Below are 22,451 nucleotides of genomic sequence, written 5' to 3'. Positions count from 1 at the left end.
AAGGGTCTGCCAAGTGCCCAGAGCAAAGATTTCCAAATATTTCAGTGTTTTTTTGGGGGGGGTGGGCTGGGCGGAAGGATAATTTCGGGCCACATTTTTGGATAATATAGTTATATTACTGCTTTTTGAATCTGCAGAATTAGGCATTATCTACTGACTTCCTAACATGGCAGATTTAGATTTAGTACTACTTCACCATTACCCCTTCATATCTATCACTCTTCTCATCCTCACATCCACTTGTATAATTATATTACAATTTTGGTTAAATCAATATTCAATATTTACATTGTTATGACAATGTAAAAACTATTCACAGCTGAACCATGTAATATTTTATAATTTTTTCTCTTTCCTGCATAACCTTTTGTTCTCCTTAATCTTTCTTTACTTGCAAAATTGCGAAGTTCATGAAAGAGAGATTCAAACAGTCATTAAGAAACAGTCCCCTCCTCTGATCTGCTATCCCTGCTTCTGAGTTACCCTCATTCTGAGCCAAGCACCCCGAGCAAGCAGACTCTAAGCAGCTCCACCTCAAACTAGCAGTGTAGAAAAACCTCAGCAGATAAAGGGAATCTTTTTCTCAACAGCTGCAGTAAGAGAATCAATCTCTTACTCAAGAGGATGTGCTACCCTTTCTGTTCTCCTGAGTCATCATCACTTTAGCTAGGCGTGGAGTCAAGTTTTATCTGAGCCTCAAGACTTGAGAATAAGGCAAAGAGTCTCAGCAAACAAAGAAAACAGGCTGAGAAAAATTTTATTTTACCTTTACATCTGTACCAAAAGCATAGTTCAAACTCAACAAGTCCTAGAATTTTACAGGCTAGAAAGAACAAGAATAAGTGATTGCCTCTGGGTTGAGGAAACATTATATAAACCAACTTTTCAAAGTTTAAAATTGTCCAGGGGATAATAGCATTATGATTTTAGAGCTAATTGAGGGATTTTTGTACTGATACTCAAAAAGCAGAAATGACTATATTAATCAAAATTAAGGCAAAATGAATTTGTGGCATCTTTTAATATCACAAACATGTTTTATTTTTGTTTTTAAGTAGGCTCCATGCCCAGTGTGGAGCCCAATGCAGGGCCTGAACTCACGACCCTGAGATCAAGACCTGGGGGTGAGATCAAGAGTCGGATGCTTATCCGACTGAGCCATCCAGGTGCCCCACAAACATGTTTTTATTCAGTTCAGCTGATCTTTTAAATGTTGCATTTAGTATTATTTTTGATGACTATTGTGACCTACACAACCTATTCAGTGAGGCAACCAGTGACTCTATGTATTAGTACTTAGGCTACTCTACCACTGTGTGAGACTTCAGCCAAACAATTTTGGTCAATCTCTCTCTCTCTCTTTTTTTTTTTTCTTTTAGGGGCAGAGGGAGACGGAGAGAGAGAATCTTAAGCAGAGCCTGACCTGGGCTCACTCTCACGACCCTGAGAGCATGATCTGAGCCGAAATCAAAGAGTTGGACGCTCAACTGACTGAGCCATCCAGGTGCCCCACAAACAACTTTGGTTCCTAAGGAGGCAAGGCCATCTTTATTTTTCCTTCTTTTTTGGTAATATGTATCTTTTAGCAAATTAAAAGTCCTTAGCTGTACGTCAAATTTTTTGCACTATTAATAGGATCAAGAGGGTTAACTGAAAAAAAAAAAAAAGTACCAGCAGAATTTCAAAAGTAATGAACAGGTGCTTGCTTCAGCAGCAGATACTAAAATTGGAACAATACAGAGAAGATTAGCATGGCCCCTGCACAAGGATGATACACAAATTCATGAAATGTTCTCTGTATAAATAAAAATAAATAAAATGAACAGATCCATAGTTCAGATATCCTTAGTAGTGCCTTCCACCAATCCTTAGTGTTGCCATATTTATATTTGTTTTATGATTCTTTTATTAGTCTCTCCGCGGTATGGCTATATTTATATCTAAGCTTACAACTAAAAATGTTCATTATGCATTTATTTATCAGTGTTAAGAGGACTATGATGACCACTTTTAGTTTATGACAATACGACCTTGCCATTTGCAAATAATGATAATAACAATAGTTAACAGTAATTCTCACAAAAGCTCTACGAGTTAGATACTATCATTATTCCCAGTGTACTGATGAGGACACTGAAAAAGAAGACAGAAACTTACTCAAGGCAATACTACTAGATAGTAAGAGCCCACCTGGTCTGAACCCAAAGCCTACACAAGGTAATAAACTGTAAGACAGCATCCATGGGGATGTGATAGCCTACCTACTTCTAATAATACCTGAAAAAGAAAGACACCAAGATGCATTTGGTACAGCATACCTAACAAGCCAAGAGGTCTATAACTTGACAAAAAAGGTCACGTTGTGATGGTTTGTAAGTGGAAGAGACTACTCCTTGAGTCCATCTGCTTAGTACTGTAAGTATAAAAATGGTAAAATAAGTTGGTAGGAATAAGAGCCCCCCACCGTGGAGAACACTTCTTACAAATCTGGAGGAAGAGAATGTTCTATTAGTGTGCTGTCACTCATTCTCTTCCGCCATACCACATTCCCTCCCAACCTTTACTCTTTAAAAAGTTTTCTTAAAATATTTTATCATAATATGCATGAAGTACGCAAAAGGTACAGAGAATAACAGAACATGCGTGTACCCATCGTTCAACTCCTAAATTCTAACATTTTGCCCTACTGGCTACTTTTTTGGGTTGTTTAAATTCTGTGATAGGTTAGAGTTTAAATAGTATATAGAACATACCTGTATGGCTTAAAGAATAATAAAATGCATACTTAGATAATCTCCAGCAAACCTGAAAAATAAAGCATTACTCCTACCTTAACAGCCCCTCTGTGTTTGCCTCTCTAATGTTGACAGTTTGACTGAATATAGAGTTCTCAGTTGAAATAACTTTGCCGCAGAATTTTGAAGGCACTGTTCCATTCCTGTTTGGCGTCTAGGATTGCTGTTCAGACATCTGATGCCATTCTGCTTCTCTAGCCTTTGTGTGTTAACCTGCTTTTCACCCTCTATGGAAGCTCTTTGCCCCTGGTGTTTTGAAATTTTACAATGATGCATCCTGTTGTGGGTTTATTTTTATCCGTGTGTTGAGCACTCTGTGAGCCTTTCCAATCTGGAAATTCCTGAACTTCTGCTCTATGAAATACTATTATATTACTTTTTTTGCTGTTTGTCTACATTCCCTACTTGAATTTTGGATATGATGGGATGGTGTCTTAACTTTCTTTTATTTTCTCTTATTTTTTTTATCTCTTCGCCTTTTTGCTCTACTTTCTGGGAGATTTTCTTATCTCTGCTTTAAGTTTCTCTAATTTATGTTATGTTTATAGTTTTCAGTGGCTCCTGTGAGATAATATATTGGTCTCTGCTCCTGGTTCCTGGCACAGAAGTGCTTAGGAAACTTAGAAGAGCACCAGGAACATCTTTTGTTCTAATGAGGTGACTCTAGGGGGGTTGCTGGATGGGGGTTGGTCGCCAGAGAGACCAAGCCATGATTAGAAGCTTGGAATTTTCAGCCCCACTCCCACTTTCCTAGAGATGGGAGGGAAGCTGAAAATGGAATTAATAATTGATCATGCCTACATGAGGAAGCCTCCATAAAATCCCAATAACATGGGGGTTCAGAGCACTTCCCTGTTGGTGAATACATCCACACCAGGAGGGTGACATAACCCAAAATTACACAGGGACAGAAGCTCTTGCCCTCAAAACCCTCTCAGAACTCCTCCTACGTATCTCTTCATCTATATCCTTTATCATATCCTTTAATAAACTGGTAAACGTAATAAGTGTTTCCCTGAGTTCCAGAAGCTGCTCTAGCAAATTAATCAAACTTGAGGGGAAGTCATGGGAACCTCTGATTTGTAGCCAAATCTGACCAAAATTGTGGGTAACTTGGGAACCCCTATTTGTGATTAGCATCTGAAGTGGGGATCAGTCTTGTGGGCCTGAGCCTGTATCCTGTTGGATCTGATACTCTCTCCAGGTAGATAGTGTCAGAATGGAGTTAAATTGCAGAACACCCAACTGGTGTCGTGGAGAATTGTTCGGTTTGGGGAAAATTCGGCACACATCTAGTGACCAGAAGTCTCAGAAGTGACACAGAGAAGTGCTCTGTGTGAGTAGTACAGGAGAAAGGCTCAGGAGGGGAAAACTAGTGGTTTTTCTTACACAGCTCCTTTTTCCTGTCCTTTTAATAAAGCGTCTTATTTTTTTTTTTTTTTTTACAGCTGCACTATGTTATTTATCGCTCTGAATATATAAAATAACTTAAACACATATTTTTCTCTCCTTCGTGTGGTTTGTTTTCTTAAGAATGCTTTTTTATGTTTCTTTGTTTTAGGTCTGCTTCTGATATTCCTCAATACCTCATAGTGATCCCTGGCTGCTAGCTGTCATTTAAGAACGGGGTGTTAAAAAAACGTTTGGAGTTCCACGTCCACGCAGGGGGCTTACTGACCACAAGTTTGCTTCCAGGTGTTTTGGTTAAACCATTTCACTGGGGAACGGCTGGCATCTGTGCCTATGGGTGCTTGCGAGGACCCCAGGACAGATTCTTCCTTTCTCCTTCCTTGCCAGGCAAACCTGATTGCTAATGTTTCAGAGCCAAGAGGCGGGTGGAGGAATGGTGGTATCCGCATAGCTACGATGTAAACATTTCATTCAACTGGTTAGGTTTTCATTGCTCAGCTATGCCCCGAGACCTCCAGTCGAGAAACACTGTGTTCTCTCCTCTGGGGGAGACACCTCCAGTGCTCTGCTGAAGAAGAAAAATAGCAATCCCCTGGCTCTGTGAGTTACAAGGCTTTGGGTATCTTACTAGTTCTTCAACATTGAGTAAATCCTCCTTTTTGAGGCCCAGCTTTATTCCCGCTTCCAAAATTATCAGATACTGCCAGTGCTGGGCTGTTTGTGGGTTTTGAGGTATATCCTGGGTTGCTTTTTCTACTTTCTCTACTGTCATTTTAGAGTAGGAAGCTTCTTGAGTTCTGCTAAGTCCATCTAGTTTCAGATTCCTAGTCAGACTTCTCATTCTTCTTGTTCTTGTTAAAAAAAACCTTTATTTTTATTCTTGATGTTCTGCAGTTGAACTGTGACAAGTTTAGGGATGGATTTCACTTCTCTTGCTTGGAGTTCCTTATGTACCTCAACGTGAAGATCTGTATCTTTTACAGGACTAGCATACTTTCAGCTACACTTAAATATATTTGTATCTCCTACTAGCAGTTTTAATGTACGTATCACTGTGCAGAATTCTGGAAAATTTTTTTAATCATCTAGCTTACTTATTCACTCTTCTGTGTCTATAAACTGCTTTTAAATTGTTATGTAGAGATTCCTTTTTTTTTTTTTTAAAGGTTTATTTATCTGACAGAGAAAGACAGCGAGAGAGGGAACACAAGCAGGGGGAGCGGGAGAGGGAGAAGCAGGCTTTTTGCGGAACTGGATCCCAGGACTCTGGGATCATGACCTGAGCCAAAGGCAGACGCTTACCATCTGAGCCACCCAGGCGCCCCGTATGCAGAGTTTCTAATTTTAATTATTATGTATCTTATTCCTAGAATTTCTATTTAGTTCTTTAAAAATAATTTCTTTAAACATGTTAAACATGCTTGTTATCATATACTCCATAGCCTATAATTTCAACATTTGGCCTTTCATTTTTGTTGTGATGATACTCCGTTTTCTTGTTTTTGTTTCTCCTACTTGTAGTGGCTTGTTCTGTACTATGTTCTGAGATTTTTCATTCTGTACTCCTGTTTCTTGGAAATGTATTTATGAGAATTCTTTGAGACTTGGATTTAAAACATCTGCATTTTTCCATACATTCTACCGAGGAACACTGCCAATCCAGGACCACATTAATGTAAATTTTTAGTTTGGGCATTTTGAGCCATATACAGAGTATCAATTCTGACCCTAAGCTCGGGTTAACAGCTACCTTGAGGTTAAATATTATCAGGACTTCCTACCCTCATCCGGAGTTAGTGCAAAGGGAGCCAAGTTTCTTTACTATTTCCTTTTTTCTTAGTTATCCCACTGAGAGGTTTTTGCTGTTGTTAAGAAAAGGTCTTAAGTAAGAATTTCTGTACCAAATGGGTCCTCGAGTTTATCTGTTATCACTTATATTAAGCCATTAAATCTGAACCTGTAGACCCTCTAGAATTAGATCATAGTCTGCCATGCACTTCCCCCCTTGAGTGGAGGAAATTAACCAACACCTTGTTCTGCAACATGGCCCTCTTCCGTAGTTCACATTATGGTGAATCAGATCACATGAGTTGTAAGCAAACCAGGGATTATCTCTAACCTTAACAAGCTTTATCTCAAAAAGACATATAAAACATCTAAACACCCACAAAAATACACAAAAAATGACATTTAAGTTTAAATGTATGAATACTTATTAAGCATAAAGGAGAGAAAGATGGAGCTGACTTGTGGGAAAGGAATCCTATAGCATGAGGTGAACATACACAGGCAACTATGGCAGTGAACCCAGCCTGGCTGTCCTCATTTAACCCTCAGCTGCACGCTGACGAAACATTCACTTCCCGTTTGGCAGCTGGAACATTTTTAGCAGCCATGGAGTCCAGACATGCACACATTTAGCTCCTCAATGCTGCTCCTGATTGACAGTCCCTAAAATGGAATCTCTGGAAATTTGGTCATTTAGAGTCTAAAGCAAAGTGTATTGTTCCTTTTTCCAGCCAATGTTATTCAACTGCATTCCTCTTACAGCCTTAAAACTGCATGGTGCTAAGCATGGATTTTTCCACCGAATGAGGAAATCCTGACTTTAATGTTAGTCTCTTTCTCAATGACCCCAAGTGGTAGGGAACAGGATCACCATCTTTGGAGACATAGTACTGTAGTTAGCTGCCACGGAAAACAACCTTACAGAGAAGTTGAGCTTATTAGAGGAAAAGGGGGGCATCAATTTTTTGTTTTTCTTCCCTTTGCCTGATACAACTTAGCAGAGAAACACAAATTTGTAGGTGTGGATCTCTTGGCCACTGTGCTTGACACATACCCCACAAAATCACCCAAACTCTCTTCCTCTTCTCCTTCCCTAGCACACTTTTCTACCTCCCATTCCAATTCTAGTGTGTTTGTGTGTACAACTTGATAAGGTATCATTTACATGAAAATGCAAAAGGCCATTGTAAGACACCGAGAAAAGGTAAGAGTTCTACTAGAAATCAAATATAATGTAAGAAGTGGAAACCTTCAAAACATCAATATTTATGAACAATAAAAAAAGAACATTAATGGACATTTCATATTATATGCTAAATTTTGGGAAAGGCTCTAGAAAATAAGATATGAAATATATGCAGTTTTCCAGCAAGTGCTTACAAAATGCTTTGAATTTATAGTGTAAAAAAAAAATCTGCATTTCAGTTCTAACTAGTCACATGTCCCAAGGTTACTTTCTTTCCCTGTGTAAAATGGGGATGATTCTAATAATCCTAGAATCACTAAACATCTTTAAAATGAAAGGTATCATTATTACTATTAAGCTCAGATCCTTTGAGATAAGACCAATAAGAGTTTTAAACTAGTGACTTTGATGAAAAATTCTGGGTAATCTGTTAGAAAATCATCTAAAAATTTGGGGGGTGATGGGCCAATATAATTAAATGAAGAACTTTTTTCCATTTTTCAGATAATTTTACAGGGGACGTATAGATGGAAATAATATATTAAAGCCTACCTAAAAATGTGATGGAACACTAGATACTGGGTTTTGGTTTACCTCCAATTCATAGTTCAAATACTTAATAGTTTAAAGGAAAACATCTTGTATATTTCTGATAAGTGTGCTAATGGCTTAACAAATATTTTCTGAATAGTTTCTTCATTGCCAGCTCAGCACATGCGACACGCTGCTATCAGTGATGCTTACTCAAAGCCCACAATCAAGCATTTCTTCTCTCCCACGCATGTACAGGGGCTACAATTTGAAGGTCATGCATATCTGTGCAATGACAAAAAATTGTGTGATTTCATGTGTAATTTACAAGCATGAAATGGAACTTTAATGTATTATGTAATATTTTGGAAGTTTAAAATGTTACTATTTCTGCTAACACTTGTTACTGGTGATTTTGTATTTAATTTCAAAATAGCTCAGTTTGAGTTATCTTCAAGACAAACACACTTTGTCCTTCAACAATGAAAACAACCAATGTCATTATAATTAAATATTGCTATGTTTATAATACTTTTTATGTTAATCATGTGCTGGCCAGCTGATAGTCAACTGGCTAGTATATCCATGCAGGGAGGCCAAAAACAAAATTTCATAAAGCCTTTACCTCTCAGTGAAAAATAATAGGGTTTTTTTTTGTTTGTTTGTTTTATCAATTAAGAATGGATGGGGGAGTAGAATTTAAACATCAGGAATCTTTAATTCAAATAAATCTTTAGTTCTTTCCTTTGAGGTATAAAATTATCATTAATAACCATTACTGTTGACACTAAGGAAGACTGCATCTTGGCAGTTGTCTTGTTTATAAACTAGATTCCAGATTCACATATCTTATGTCCAATATTCTCAACTATAACCCAAAAAGCTGCCTGAAACAGTTAAACAAGAGTTTTAACAGGTCAAATTCTATGTGCCTTCCAGTGGATAAAGAGGTGTGTTTTGTCAGTGGATGCTAGAGAGCTGGCATAACCCGACTCATGAGAACCAACCATGAGCATGTCTTCGTAACTCCATTTTTTTTTTTTTTTAAGATTTTATTTATTTATTTGACAGAGAGAGACACAGTGAGAGAGGCAACACAGGCAGGAGGAGTGGGAGAGGGAGAAGCAGGCTTCCCGCGGAGCAGGAAGCCCAATGCGGGACTCGATCCCAGGACCCTGAGATCATGACCTGAGCCGAAGGCAGACGCTTAACGACTGAGCCACCCAGGCGCCCCCATAACTCCACTTTCAATGATGTCATATTGATAGTTCAAAATCAGCTATGGTAGGAGTACTTATACCACAGAAATGGGAATACACTAAGTCGGGTCTTTTTAGCCAGAAGAGCCAATTATTAAACCTTTTCCAGCATATCACTATTTAGGGCGGGGGGGAGGAAACACGGATTGTAGAAAGGCAATGGAATTTGGAAATGGAGTTCAGAGTTTGCTAGTCAAATTTAGAATTGGAAAATATTATTCAAAATGTCATGTATTTGAAGAGTATTTTCATCTTTTGTGAGATCAATTAGTTTTGGAAAATTTGGCAGCAGCCTACTAGGAATTTTAAGTTACGGAAGTTCTGAGGAATCTAGCGTATTTATAAAAGGGATATGAAATATAATCAAATGAGTATCTAATCAAGTACCCTGGTTCCAGTTGACTCCAGGTTATCCTAATTTGAAACAAAAAGAGTCTTCCCTAGAACCTCAGCCAAACTTGATATGAAGGGTCAAAAGACCTTCAAATGTAGGATGTGAGTTGGAAAGTAAATGCATATACACAGGCAAGGACCCGGTTATTATATTCTCTACTTTGTAGAGCCAATTTAAGCCAGTTTCCACTACAGAGCAATGGAAACAAAGTTCTAAGATGTTATAATTTGACCCAGTTGAGTTCCACAGTGGAACTTTACAAAGAAAAACTCATTGTTATTATAGCTCATCTTCAATATGTAATTTGATTGATAGACAAAATATAGAACCAGTTATTTTGAATATTATATGAACCCATAGGGCATCCTACCTATTATAATCATTTACAAGTAATAAACAGATATATATTCAAATATGTGAAGCCACTATGATATCCAGATGATAAGGGGGCCTATTCTTACAACTATCATTTTGTTATTAATCAATATGCCATGTATCACCTTCCTTGGATCATTTTTTCTCCATGTACTCTATGTCACATGATGTATTTTTCTCACTGTTCTTATACATCTATATCCATCCACTGCGATGTGCAGGCCTATGAGGGCAAGGGCCATTCTGTTTGTTCATGACTTTATCTCCACTGCTATGGCCTATCTCTGTCCTGCACATGAAAGATAATGAATATTTGCTGAATAAATGAATGAACTGATTGGTAGAGAAGATCCAATGATTGAAAGTTTTCAGGATTCACTTGAGATTTTACAGTAACCATTAAAATCGGAAACAGAGACAAGGCACATACAAACCTGGCATTAAAAAAAAGTGTACCTCATTTAATAAGCATTAAAAGTGTTTCAGGTATAACTTAATATAAATAATTAAGAAAATATCTTGCTAGCAGTTTAGCTAATAAGAAATGGTAACTTCCCTCAGAGTCAAATGCGGTTGCCATTAATGAACCTGATTTTAAGGAGTAAACTCAGTCATGCCTAAAAGTTCCAGAGAAGACAACTTTCAACAGTGCAATGAATTAAGATGGTTTTCCTTCCCTGTTCTGGAGATCCACATTTTTACTGAGAATTTCTTTTAAAATATTTAAAAGTGGTCACAGGGAATTTATATTCCCATATAGGTATACTTTTATTTTCAACAACTTCTCATGTTTATTTATTTTTATGGTTACTATATTATAAAAGGAATGTAAGAAATTTTATTTTTTTAATTTATTTTAAAGATTCATTTATTTGAGAGAGAGGGAGAGTGCAAGCTGGGAGACAGGGAGAGGGAGAGAGAGAATCCCAAGCAGACTCCCTGCTGAGTGCGAAGCCCAACATGGGGCTCAATCCCAGGACCCTAAGATCATGACCTGAACCCAAATCAAGAGTTTGACGCCCAATGACTGAGCCACCCAGGTGCCCCAAGAAATCATTTTAGAGCCACTGTAGAAACAGCTTAAGAGAAAATTGGTACCTATTTAGCAGATATGGGCTGGACAGTAGGAAGATAGCCAACTCAGATGAATTCAATAATCCAGATTCACAGTATATAGTATTAAAAGTCATTAGAAAATAGTCTAGGTTTTTTCATTTGGCTTCAATTATATAAAGACAGTAGTAAATAAAGCTATACTTTTCTTTCTCATATGGTATTTTAAAAATTTCGTTATCTTGGGGGGGGCGGTAAATTGCTTTATTATTAACAAAAAGTCTCTGATAGCCTGATAGTGAGTTCCTAGGAGGGCAATGGCTTTGTCATCTGTAACATCTAGCATGAATCTGAGATCATAATCAGTTCTCAATAAATATTTATGGAATGAACATTGCATAACTGATTCAATAATGAAACGTCTTTGCAACTAAGGCTATAAGCTTTGAATTCAGAGTAGACTAGATATTTTGGTCCCTAAAATTCATTTTCTTCATTATCTCCCTTTATTCTTTGTTAGCTCTGAGAGAAATTCCGTATCTGGAGCCAACAAAGGAAGTATAAATGTACAAAATAGTATTTTTAATACATAAGTCCATGTGACCTTTAAGAAGAGTCCAAACTCAATTGGCTGAAAAGTTTTCTGTGGACAAAGCGTTTTTCCAAGGTCAGAAGAGTTCAAAGAACACAGCAAACTTTAAGGAACATGCCAGTGAATTTTGTGAAAGTTGTTTTTGTGTGTGTGCAAAGACACAAGGTTTGGCTGGTCATTCTGGTCTCCAGATGGTCACAGGATGCAGCCAGTAATGACCATGGAACATCCTGAAACAGATTGTTAGTTTAATCAAGCAACATAGTCTCATCTGTCTGCTAGTAAGAAAGAATTGGTTAAAAATGTTGAATGTTCTCTATCATTTCTATTACCATCCCAGGCTAAGTGACTATTATTTTTCAGCTGAATTACTGTAATGACTTTCTAACTAGCTGCCTCTTTAATAATCTTGCTTCCCTAAAATCTATTTATACTGCAGCCTTAGAGATGACTTTAAAACCTAATTTGGATCTTGCCACTTCCAGCCTTAGAGAAATTCTTGGCTTCCCATGGTAGTTAGGATACAATGCAAACATTTTTACCATAGCCCTCAAGGCCCTGCCTGATTAAGACTTCACCTTCTTCAATTGTTTTTTATGCCACCATCCCTATGACTTAGTGCTCCGCTACACTGAGCCCTCATGGTCCCTCAAAAGCCCCATGTTCCTTATCTTAGGGCTTTCTTCCCCTGTGTTCTTCCCTCTCCCTACAACATGCTTCTTCACAGTTCAGTACTACACGTACTATTCTAGACATCTCTTTAAGTGTTAGGCGGCAGCCCTCAGTGGTCATGTTTTCTAGGCCAGGCTGGTAATGCTTCACGACAGAGGCAATTCTCAAATTTGAAGATGGGTAAGTATTCCTAGGCAGACAAGTACGACAAAAGTGTAATCTCAAGAGAGGAAAGACAATAGATAAAAAGAGGCAAGAAACCATTTGGCATAGAAACAGCAGTTGACATTTGTTAAAATAAGGAAAAAGAGACTGGGGATGAAGTTTTGAGAGAAGGGATCTCTGCTCAGGACATGTTGAGCTTGCTTGACCTGCGGCTGCAGGATGGAGAGCGTGAAGAGGCAACTGGCTACGTGGTGAAGAATACGGGTACATATATAAGGGAACGGGCCTAGGTGTTAGGCACGCATACTCTTTCCTAGGAAAATATTGGAGAGTAATAAAAATAAATAAATACCAGCATTTAAATAGCAGGCACCCGTAAAGAAGATAAAGAGTGGTCAGAGAAATTTTCTGGCAACAAGGGAGGTGACGGTGAAGATGGAAGTGTCCATGGCAGAAGCACAACAGATAATTTAAGTAAGGTGAGAACTAAAAAGACCAAGGGATTTGGAAATAGGAAGTCTTTGATAAGTTTTACCAGAGACGTGTGAGAAACTGAGCTAAAAGGAAAGAAGAGAAAATGGGATATAAAGAAAAGTAACCAGAGATTGAAGCCCATTCCTTCATGGAGCTCAGCTATGAACAAGAGGGAGGGGTAGAGAAACAGGGCAGCCAGCTGGGAAGGGAGTGTGGAGTTGAGGAAAAGTATTTTAATTGTATTTTTTATAGTAGTGAGATAAAATGTGTTTTATAGGGGGAAGAAAGGTTATCCTGAAAGATAGTTTTCTAAGGAAACAATCGATGACACAAAATATTACTAGAGAGAATAGGGGACCCACTTTTGAACCAAAGAATATAACTTTCAGTGAAGGGGCAAACTCTTGAGATAAGAAAAATGAACCATGAGCTGGCTAAACACCTATTTACTGCAATCATCTGTGAGGTAGGAGACATGGTCACTGCTAAGAGGCCAGGGGATGTGAAAAGTAGCAACTTAATCTCAGTCACTTTACTGATGTATCTGATGGTGCGAAACCATAGTGGTTTTATATGTCAAGGGTTCCTAGTTAGGAGGACTTGCTCCACACAGAAAATACTATGACATTTCTGCAGTTAAGTGCACGTGGTCTGGTCTAGTCTCTCCTGGACCAGAAATAGGGCGGCAAGACTAGAGGAGGAGGTTTGAAAGTCAAGGATGTGAAAGGAGAGAGGACAGCAGGTGAAATCGTCTCTGACATGAGAGGCCCTCATAGTGATGGGTTCTTTTTTGATGTAGGCCTTGACACTGCCTTCTTTTTGCCAGTAGAGTGCATTTTAAGAATCACTAGAATTCTAGGCACTATCTGGTAATGCTTGACTGGACCTCACATTTGAACTTTTAAGCATTTTCAAATAACTGTTTAATTTCGAAAAGAGAACTTTTAGGGGAGGGGTGATATACAGAATTTAGTATCATTAAACAGCCATGTCATCCCTATAGTTCTCACTGGGAAATAACAGTTACAAGTTTTAAAAAATACTATTTATCCAGTATATTTAGCATACATGATAGACACATCTGGTTTAAATCAATACATTATAGCTGTACATGATTCCTTACCCATGTATCTATCTGTAAACCTACGCTTATCTCCTACTTTCAATGGTACGCAAACTTTCTTCAATGTAATAAAATTTCTTAAACCTCACTTTTTGTTATTGTGCCTTTTTTTCCCCTTGCCTCTGCCTTTGCCTGTGTTATCCTGCTGAGTTAAGAGTGTTCTGGACACAAAGTCAGCACTGGATAAATATGTGCTGATTGACCCAAATCCCACAGCAAGATGCTTCAGTCATGGGGTCAAATCAGGAAAATGACGTTGCCAATTTAAACCTGTCTTCCTGGTTGCTTGAAGCCACCCACTCTTGACTAAACCGTGTGTGTGAGCAAAATGCCTCACTACATTGCTCACAGCAGCTATGCCAACTGGGAGGGGTGTAGAGGGAGAGTTTACTAAAGTACAGGAATCTCTAGCTGCAGTTTGCTTTGTCTCCAGCTGCTAATCTTAATCACACTGTCAACCTAAAGGCATTATAGGTGCACACCATTTCTTTTCTTTACAAATGCTGCATTACGGCAACAAAAATTCCTGGGACGAGGCCAAAGGGTTAAAGCTAACGACAGGATAAGTTGGTCAAGGCAACTATATTTAAACATCTGGTTTTTTTTTTATAGTCCATTAAGAAGAGTTTTTTAGGTGTTTCTATCATAAATAGTAAGCTGAGGGCTTTCCCTTTCTATGTATTTCTGGCAAAGTCATGCTATGTATTACTCAGCAGTGTTGTATTTTTAGCAAACCGTTTGACTTTAAATGTTACTGATTTTTCCTAGACGGTTATTTCGTTTAGTATATAGTTTTTATAGCTTTGCCTGTTGCTTCATGTGCAAACTTTTTTTTTTCCCAAACTGTTTTAGCCTTTTTAAAACAACATTTGGGGGGCGCCTGAGTGGCTCAGTCGGTTTAGCGTCTGTCTTCGGCTCAGGTCATGATTCCAGGGTCCTGGGATCAAGCCCCACATCTGGCTCCCTACTCAGGAGAGAGCCTGCTTCTCCCTCTCCCGCTCCCCCTGCTCCTGCTCTATCTCACTTTCTCTCTGACATAAATAAATAAAATCTATAAAAAAAAAAAAAAGGAAGACTAGACTTTTCAATAAGAACATGTCTAGAACACAATGGTACACAAGACAGATTATATTCTTTTTTTTTTATTATTTATTTACTTGACAGAGAGAGACACAGCGAGACAGGGAACACAAGCAGGGGGAGTGGGAGAGGGAGAAGCAGGCTTCCCGCTGAGCAGGGAGCCTGATGCAGGTCTCAATCCCAGGACCCTGGGATCATGACCCGAGCCGAAGGCAGACGCTCAACGACTGAGCCACCCAGGCCCCCAGACTATATTCTTGCCCACATGGAGTTCATCTATCAGTGGGGAAGATATTTTAAGATTTTATTTATTTGTTTATTTATTTGACACAGGGAGGGAGAGAGAAAGGCAGAGAGAGCAAGCACAAGCAGGGGGAGCGGCAGAGGGAGAGGGAGAAGCAGGTTCTCCGCTGAGCAGGGAGCCCGATGCAGGGCTTGATCCCGACCCTGGGATCATGACCTGAGCTGAAGGCAAACCAACTGAGCCACCCAAGTACCCTTGGGGGCGGGGGGGGGGGGGGGCAGAGAAGATATTTTAGAAAAACAAGTAAAATAATATGTAATTTTCGGTGGAGATAAGCATTATGAAGAAAGCTGTGTGATAATGTGATGGAGCATGAGTGGGAGGTACCGAGAGGGTGCTAGAGATCAGAATGAAGCAGGGCGCTGGGCCATGAGGCCTGGGGAAGCTGACTCAAGCAGAGGGAAAGCAAGTGCACAGCCCTTGAAATGGGAAGGCACTGTGCACAGAGTGTTTACAGAACACCAAGAGAGCCAGGGTACCTGGTGCTAAGTGAGCGCGGGAGAAGCTGGTGGCAGGCAAGTTAGGACAAGGTTGGGCTTTTGAAGTAATAGTGCAAATTGCAATTTGTTCTACATGTCTAAGTGGGGAGCTATATTAGTCAGCTTAGGCTCCCCTAACAAAATACTACGACCGTGTGGCTTCAACAACAGAAATGTAGTTTCTCACAGTTCTGAAGGCTGGCAGTTCCAAGTCAGGGTGCTGGCATGGGCATTTTCCGGGGAGGACCCTCTTCCAGGCTTGCAGACAGCTACCTTCTCATTACGTTGTCACAGAGCTTTTCATCAGTTTGTGCTCGCAAACAGGGCAAAGCGAGAGAGCAGGCAAGTGCCAGTACCTTTTTTTTTTTTCCAGCTTTGAGAATATAATGGATATATGATACTGTGTGAGTTTAAGGTATACAACATGATGATTTGATATACTTACATACTGCAAAATTATTACCAAAATAGGGTTAATTAACACCTCCATTACTTCACATAATTACCACTTATGTGAGTGTGGTGAGAACATTTAAGATCTACTCCCATAGTAATTTTGAAATATGTAATACAGTGTTGTTATCTACAGTCTCTATGCTATACATTAGATCCCCAGAACTTATCTGTCTTCTAACTAGTAGTTTGTACCCTTTGACTGACATCTTCCCATTCTTCACACACCCCAGCCCCTGGAAACTACCATTCTACTCTCTGGTTCTATGCATTCAGTTTTTTTAGATTCCACATATAAATGAGATCACACAGTATTTGTCTTTCTCTGTCTGGTTTATCTCACTTAGCATAACGCCCTCAAGATCCATCCACGTTGTTGCAAACAGCAGGATTTCCTTCCTTCCTGTGGCTGAATAATATCCCATAGTGCACGCGTCTGCGTCTGTGTGCGTGCGTGCACACCCATACCACATCTCTGTCCAATCATCCACAGACAGACACTTAGGTTATTCCTATATCTCGGCTAATGTGAATGAATAATGCTGCCATGAACATGGGGTTGCAGACATCTCTTTGAGATCCTATTTTCATATCCTCTGGATATATACTCAGAAGTGGAATTACTGGATCACATGACAGTTCTATTTTTAATTTTTGAGGAACCTCCATACTGTTTTCCAGTGGCTGTACAAATTTACATTCCCACCAACAGTGTAGAGGGGTTCCTTTTTCTCTACAACCTCACCAACACTTGTTATTTCTTTTTAACAACAGCTATTCTAAAGGTGTGAGGCAATATCTCATTGTTTTTGATTTGCATTTCCCTGATGATCAGTGATGTTGAATACCTTTTCATATACCTCTTGGCCATTTGTATGTCGTCTTTAGAAAAACATCTATATTCTGATCTTCTATTCATTTTTTATTTGGATTGGTTTTTTTGTTTTTGGTTTTTTGGTGTTTTTGCTGTTGCATTATATGAGTTCCTTATATTCTTTGGATATTAACCCCTTATCAAATTTATGATTTACAAATATTTTCTCTCATTCTGTAGGTTGCCTTTTCACTTCATGATTTCTTTTGCTGTGCAGAAGCTTTTATTTTGATGTAGTCCCACTTGTTGATTTTTGCTTTTGTTATCATATCCAAAAAATCATTGCCAAGACAATGTAAAGAAGCTTTTTCCCTGGGTGCCTGGCTGGCTCAGTTGGTTAAGCATCTGCCTTCAGCTCAGGTCATGATTCCAGGGTCCTGGGATCGAGCCCCGCATCTGGCTCCCTGCTCAGCAGGGAGTCTGCTTCTCCCTCTCCCTCTGCCCCTCCCCCCTGCTTGTGCTCTCGTGCTCTCTTCAAATAAATAAAATCTTAAAAGAAAAAAAAGATGCCTTTTCCATGTTTTTTTTTTCTATGAGTTTTCAGTTTCAGGTCTTATAGTTAAGTCTTTAATGCATTTTAAGATAATTTTTGTGATTGATGTAACAGGAGGTTTTATTTCATTCTTTCAAAGTGATTATCCAGTTTTCCAAACACCAGTTTATTGAAGAGACTATCTTCTCCCCATTGAGTATTCTTGGTTCCCTTGTGAAATATTTATTGACTATATATGCAAGGGTTTATTTCTTGGTTCTTGATCCTGTTACATTGGTCTGTGTATCTGTTTTTATGACAGTACCATATTGTTTTGATTACTACAGCTTTCTAATATACTTTGGGATCAGAAAGTATGATGTCTCCAGCTTTGTTCTTTTGCAGGACTGCTTTGGCTATTTTGGGTCTTTTGTGGTTCCATATGGATTTCAGAATTTTCTATTTCTGTGAAAAGTGCCATTGGAATTTTGATAGGGATTGCATTAAATCTATAGGTGGCTTTAGGTAGTATGGACATTTTAACAATATTGTTTCAATTCATGAACACAGGATAGCTTTTCATTTGTGTCCTCTTCAATTTCTTCCATTAAAATCTTAAAGAGTTTTTAGTGCACAGATCTTTCATCCCCTAGGTTAAACTTTTTCGTAATTATTATTTTTGATGCTATTTTAAATGGGATTGTTTTCTCTTTTAGGTATTTTGTTGTTAATGGTATCTTTTTTTTATAAAAATACTAATCACATCAGATCATGGCCCCATCTTGAAAACTTCATTTAAACTTAATTACTCCTCAGAGGCCCATCTTCAGATATAGCCATATGGGATTTTAGAACTTGAACACAGAAATTTTGGGGTGGGGGGGCGGGGAGGACACAAACATTCAGTCCATAACAGGAATGGTATGGTCTGACTTAAATTTTTTAAACATCACTTTGGCAGCTGTGTGCTGAATAGACCATATGGGAAAAGAGTGAAAAACAGAGAAACTAGTTATAAGTCTAAGGCAATGGTCCAGGTAAGAGATGATGAAGGCTCTGATGAGGTGGAAATTGGGGTGATATGTGGATTCATATCAAATTTTGAAAGCAAGGCTGGAAGGAAGGACTTGCTAGATGTGGGTCTATAAATCATGAGAGAAAGTAAGGAAGTGAAGACCATGGTTTTGGGTCTGAGCAACAGGGAGCATGGTGGCATCATAAACTAACAAAGATGGGGAGGAAAGGTGGAAAATCAAGAGTTATATTTTGGACATGTTAAGAGTCAGATGCCTATCAGATAGCTATTTGGTGCTGGAGTAAGCAATTAGATGAATATTCAATTTGTGGAATGTTGATTCATAACCACCTTACATAAAAGCATCTATTTCAAGGTTACTTATTACTTAGTTATAAGCACTTAAAATACTACTAATTGAATTAGACAGTACATAGCATATAGGGTAAGTCATTGAATCATTGGGAGAGCTGAAGAACCAGAATTCAGCTTAAGTAACCAAGGAAATCTTCCCAAAACACCCAAACCAGAACTGGCTCTGAGAAACAAAACAAAACAAAACAACAACAAAAACACTAAATACATTTTAGGATGATATTGCCCCCCTCTAGACTTGAACTAGCAACACTTAAATTTCCATACTGTCTGGAGACCAGCCAGCCTCCTGGTGGCCTATTGATTATATTGGACTCCTTCTATAATGGAGAGTGCAATTATTTGGGGATAATAATGATTATTAATTATTAATTATTCTGTATTTGTGTTTGCCCACCATGCTTCTGCCAGAATCACCATTTGTAGATCTACCAAATATATTCTCTATATGAAGTATGAAACGATGTAACTTTTTTTAAAGATTTGTTTGTTTATTTGAGGGCGAGAAGGAACATGCCGCGTGGGGAAAGAGGCAGAGGGAGAGGGTCTCAAGCAGACTCTGTGCTGAGTGCAGAGCCCGAAGTGGGGCTCAATCTCACGACCTTGAGATCATGACCTGAGCCAAACTAGGAGTCAGACACTTAACTGACTGCACCACCCAGGTGACGCAACACAACATACCTTCTGATCAAGAAACTTTTTTATGGTGGAAGAAGAAAATGGATTAATGTTTATGGAATCACTGGCTTTACCATACATTCCCATGATCCAGCAGCAGTTGACCTTACAAAATTTTGGAATGTCAGTTTGGAGACAACAGTCCGTGAAGTTGGGGTGCTAATCTAAGATATGGTGTGTGCTCTGAACCACCACAGTTCCGTCACCATTTATGGTACTGACAATTCCACAGCTAGAATGTGTGAATCTGGTAAGCAAGGGGCAGAACTGGGAGTGATACATTAAATAAATTCAACTGATGCCTCACTTACAAAAATGTTGCACCCTACTCCAGTCCTTTCAGGCTTCACTAGTATGGGGCTCTACTTGATTCATAGGGCATCAAGACTGGTTTAATTGCGGGGCGCCTGGGTGGCTCAGTTGGTTAGGCGACTGCCTTCAGCTCAGGTCATGATCCTGGAGTCCCGGGATCGAGTCCCACATCGGGCTCCCTGCTCAGCAGGGAGTCTGTTTCTCCCTCTGACCTTCCTCCCTCTCATGCTCTCTCTCATTCTCTCTGTCTCAAATAAATAAATAAAATCTTAAAAAAAAAAAAAAAAAAAGACTGGTTTAATTGAACTGAAAGTTGAGACTGCCACTTCTTCATTTCCAATTCTGAAGCCACAGATCAGCAGTCAAAAAGAGGTTATGGTATGACAGGAATGACTGATGCTAGCTATAACGGGAAAATAGTGTTGCTATTACACAGTGAGATTAAAAAAATGTTAATGGAAGTCCAGTGGTCTTCTGAGGTACTCTAACTACTGCCATTTCCAGTGTTAAAAGTTAAAGGAAATCCACAACCACACAATACAGGAAATATGGGCAAGGTGTCAGCTTTCTCAGGGATGAAGGTATAGGTAACCTCGGCTGAGGGCGAAAGAGGAGGCAAGTCAACAACACAAATAGAACACAAAGATGAGCTGCAAAAATATGAACTGTAGCATCTATCCATATTTTCTTTCACATGTGTATTTATATATTCTATCAAGTTTTCCTATATTCTCCTCCATTACTCCAAGGATTTATGTAGGGTATTTTAGTGATGGTTAACTTTTAAATATTAGTGCATAGTTCATAGAATATTGAGACAAGACCATGGAACAACTCCAGGAGAACTGGACATCTTCCAGAAAGCCTGGATTGCAATCTGGAAAAGACTTCGGCTCATTCCCTTTATATGGGGAAGAAAAGTTACTTTAGGTTAAGAGCAAGCATTGTTTTTCTGGAACTTTAAGTATGAAGAGAAGCTTGTAAGTTGATGTTGATCTGCCAAAGACTTGGCTTATAGTGGACATCTGTGATTCATTCTGGCTACATAGCAACCAAGCCCCTTTCTATATTTGGGAAATTCTCCACTTAGAAGTCTTGATGTGGGGCAGAGAGCCTATTGTTACAGAGACTGAAAACACTAGGTACTTAGCAGCTTCCCTGGAAGACAGAACAATTTCATCAGACTTAGGTTCAGAGCTAGACTTTTGACCAAGGAGTTAGTGATGCAAGAAACTGAGAAAAGGAGTCGTGTGTGTGTGTGTGTGTGTGTGAGAGAGAGAGAGAGAGACCAACTGTCCATGACAGTGACAGCAATTAGTTTCTTGTGAAAACCAAGGCTAAGACTTAGTCTGGAGCTTTTCCTTTGGATTCTTAGCCTGAAACTGGGCTCTCCAGCCCTCCCAGTGTGTCTGTAAACTATCCAATATCCTTTTAATAAACTCCCTTTCTCTTTAACTCTAGCTAGGGTTGTTAGAAAGTCAAGAATCCCACCTAATACAGCATCTTGTGAGCTAGTTCCTGATATTTTGCCAATGTTGTGAATCTTTTTTAAAAAATACTTTTCAAACAATCCCTTTTTAAAAACTCTATTTTTAAAAGCCAGTCATGGACCTCTATTAACTACATAACTATTATGTATATATAAAATATATATTAACTACATGTAACTATTAAATTATTTTAATATTAAGCAAATATTAAGCAAAATGTAATTATTAAGTCTGTACAACTTTAACTCAGGTGAAGTTATACTACTCATCAATTTTAAAACACTGAAAATAATACATGCCTTCATCAATAGTTTGAGGAGCTCCAGGTTGAAGCTCACCAAGTTGAGATAAAGTATACATTGTGGAACAAAACCGCTGAATTCAATAAAAGGTACAGCAAAGGGAATATAGTCAATGGTACTGTAATAGTGTTGCATGGTAGCAGATGGTAGCTACACTTGTGGTGAGCATAGGGTAAGGTATAGACTTGTCAAATCACTATGCTGTACACCTGGAACTAATGTAACATTGTGTGTCAACTACACTTCAATTAAAAAAGCCTCATCAATTCATATGAAATAGGAAAAACAACTGTCTAAATCAATGTAAAATACAATTTTTAAAGCATTGAGGTGTTATAATTTCCAAGTACGTATAGTAACTAACTATATCTAAACCAACAAAGCATTACTAGAAATGCTAGGAAACTACTAGAAATTACTAGAAATTTGCCAAGCTAGATTTATGAGTACATGATCATGCACTCAAGTTTTACTGGAACAGACCTATATCATTCAGGATTCTTTCTGTTTCAAATAACAGAAACTCAATTCAACTGGCTTAAATTTTAAAAAGGGAATGTGCTGGCACACAGAATTGAAAAATGCAGTTAGTCTGGCTTTAGGCATTACTAGATGTAGGGGCCCAAAAAGCACCAGGACCCAATCTCCCTTTCTCCATTCTTGGCTCTATTTTCCCCTGCACTGGTTCCATTCTCAGGCAAGCCCTCCCCTACTGCTAGCAAGATTGCTCCCACAAGTTCTGGGCCATCTTACCCTTCAGCAATCCTGTCAAAAAAAAGAATTGTTCCCAACAGTTTCTA

General features: G+C 38.7%; 1 long non-coding RNA gene and 1 other non-coding gene across 2 annotated transcripts in view; one reads left to right on the top strand and one right to left on the bottom strand.

Annotated features, from left to right (window-relative positions):
* The window catches only part of LOC115943756 (uncharacterized), a 133,202-nt gene that overhangs the window by 75,973 nt on the left and 34,778 nt on the right, over positions 1-22,451 (bottom strand). The window lies entirely within an intron of this gene.
* On the top strand, positions 1,701-1,803 carry LOC115943759 (U6 spliceosomal RNA). Its single transcript, XR_004078358.2, has one exon. It is a non-coding gene; the product is annotated as a U6 spliceosomal RNA (small nuclear RNA).

Source organism: Leptonychotes weddellii, chromosome 7 (assembly GCF_054177405.1).
Source record: "Leptonychotes weddellii isolate Sample4059 chromosome 7, ASM5417740v2, whole genome shotgun sequence".
In the NCBI taxonomy this organism is placed as follows: Eukaryota; Metazoa; Chordata; class Mammalia; order Carnivora; family Phocidae; genus Leptonychotes; species Leptonychotes weddellii.
The sequence above is the reverse complement of the archived record's forward strand: the minus strand, read 5'-3'. Positions and strand labels throughout refer to the sequence as shown.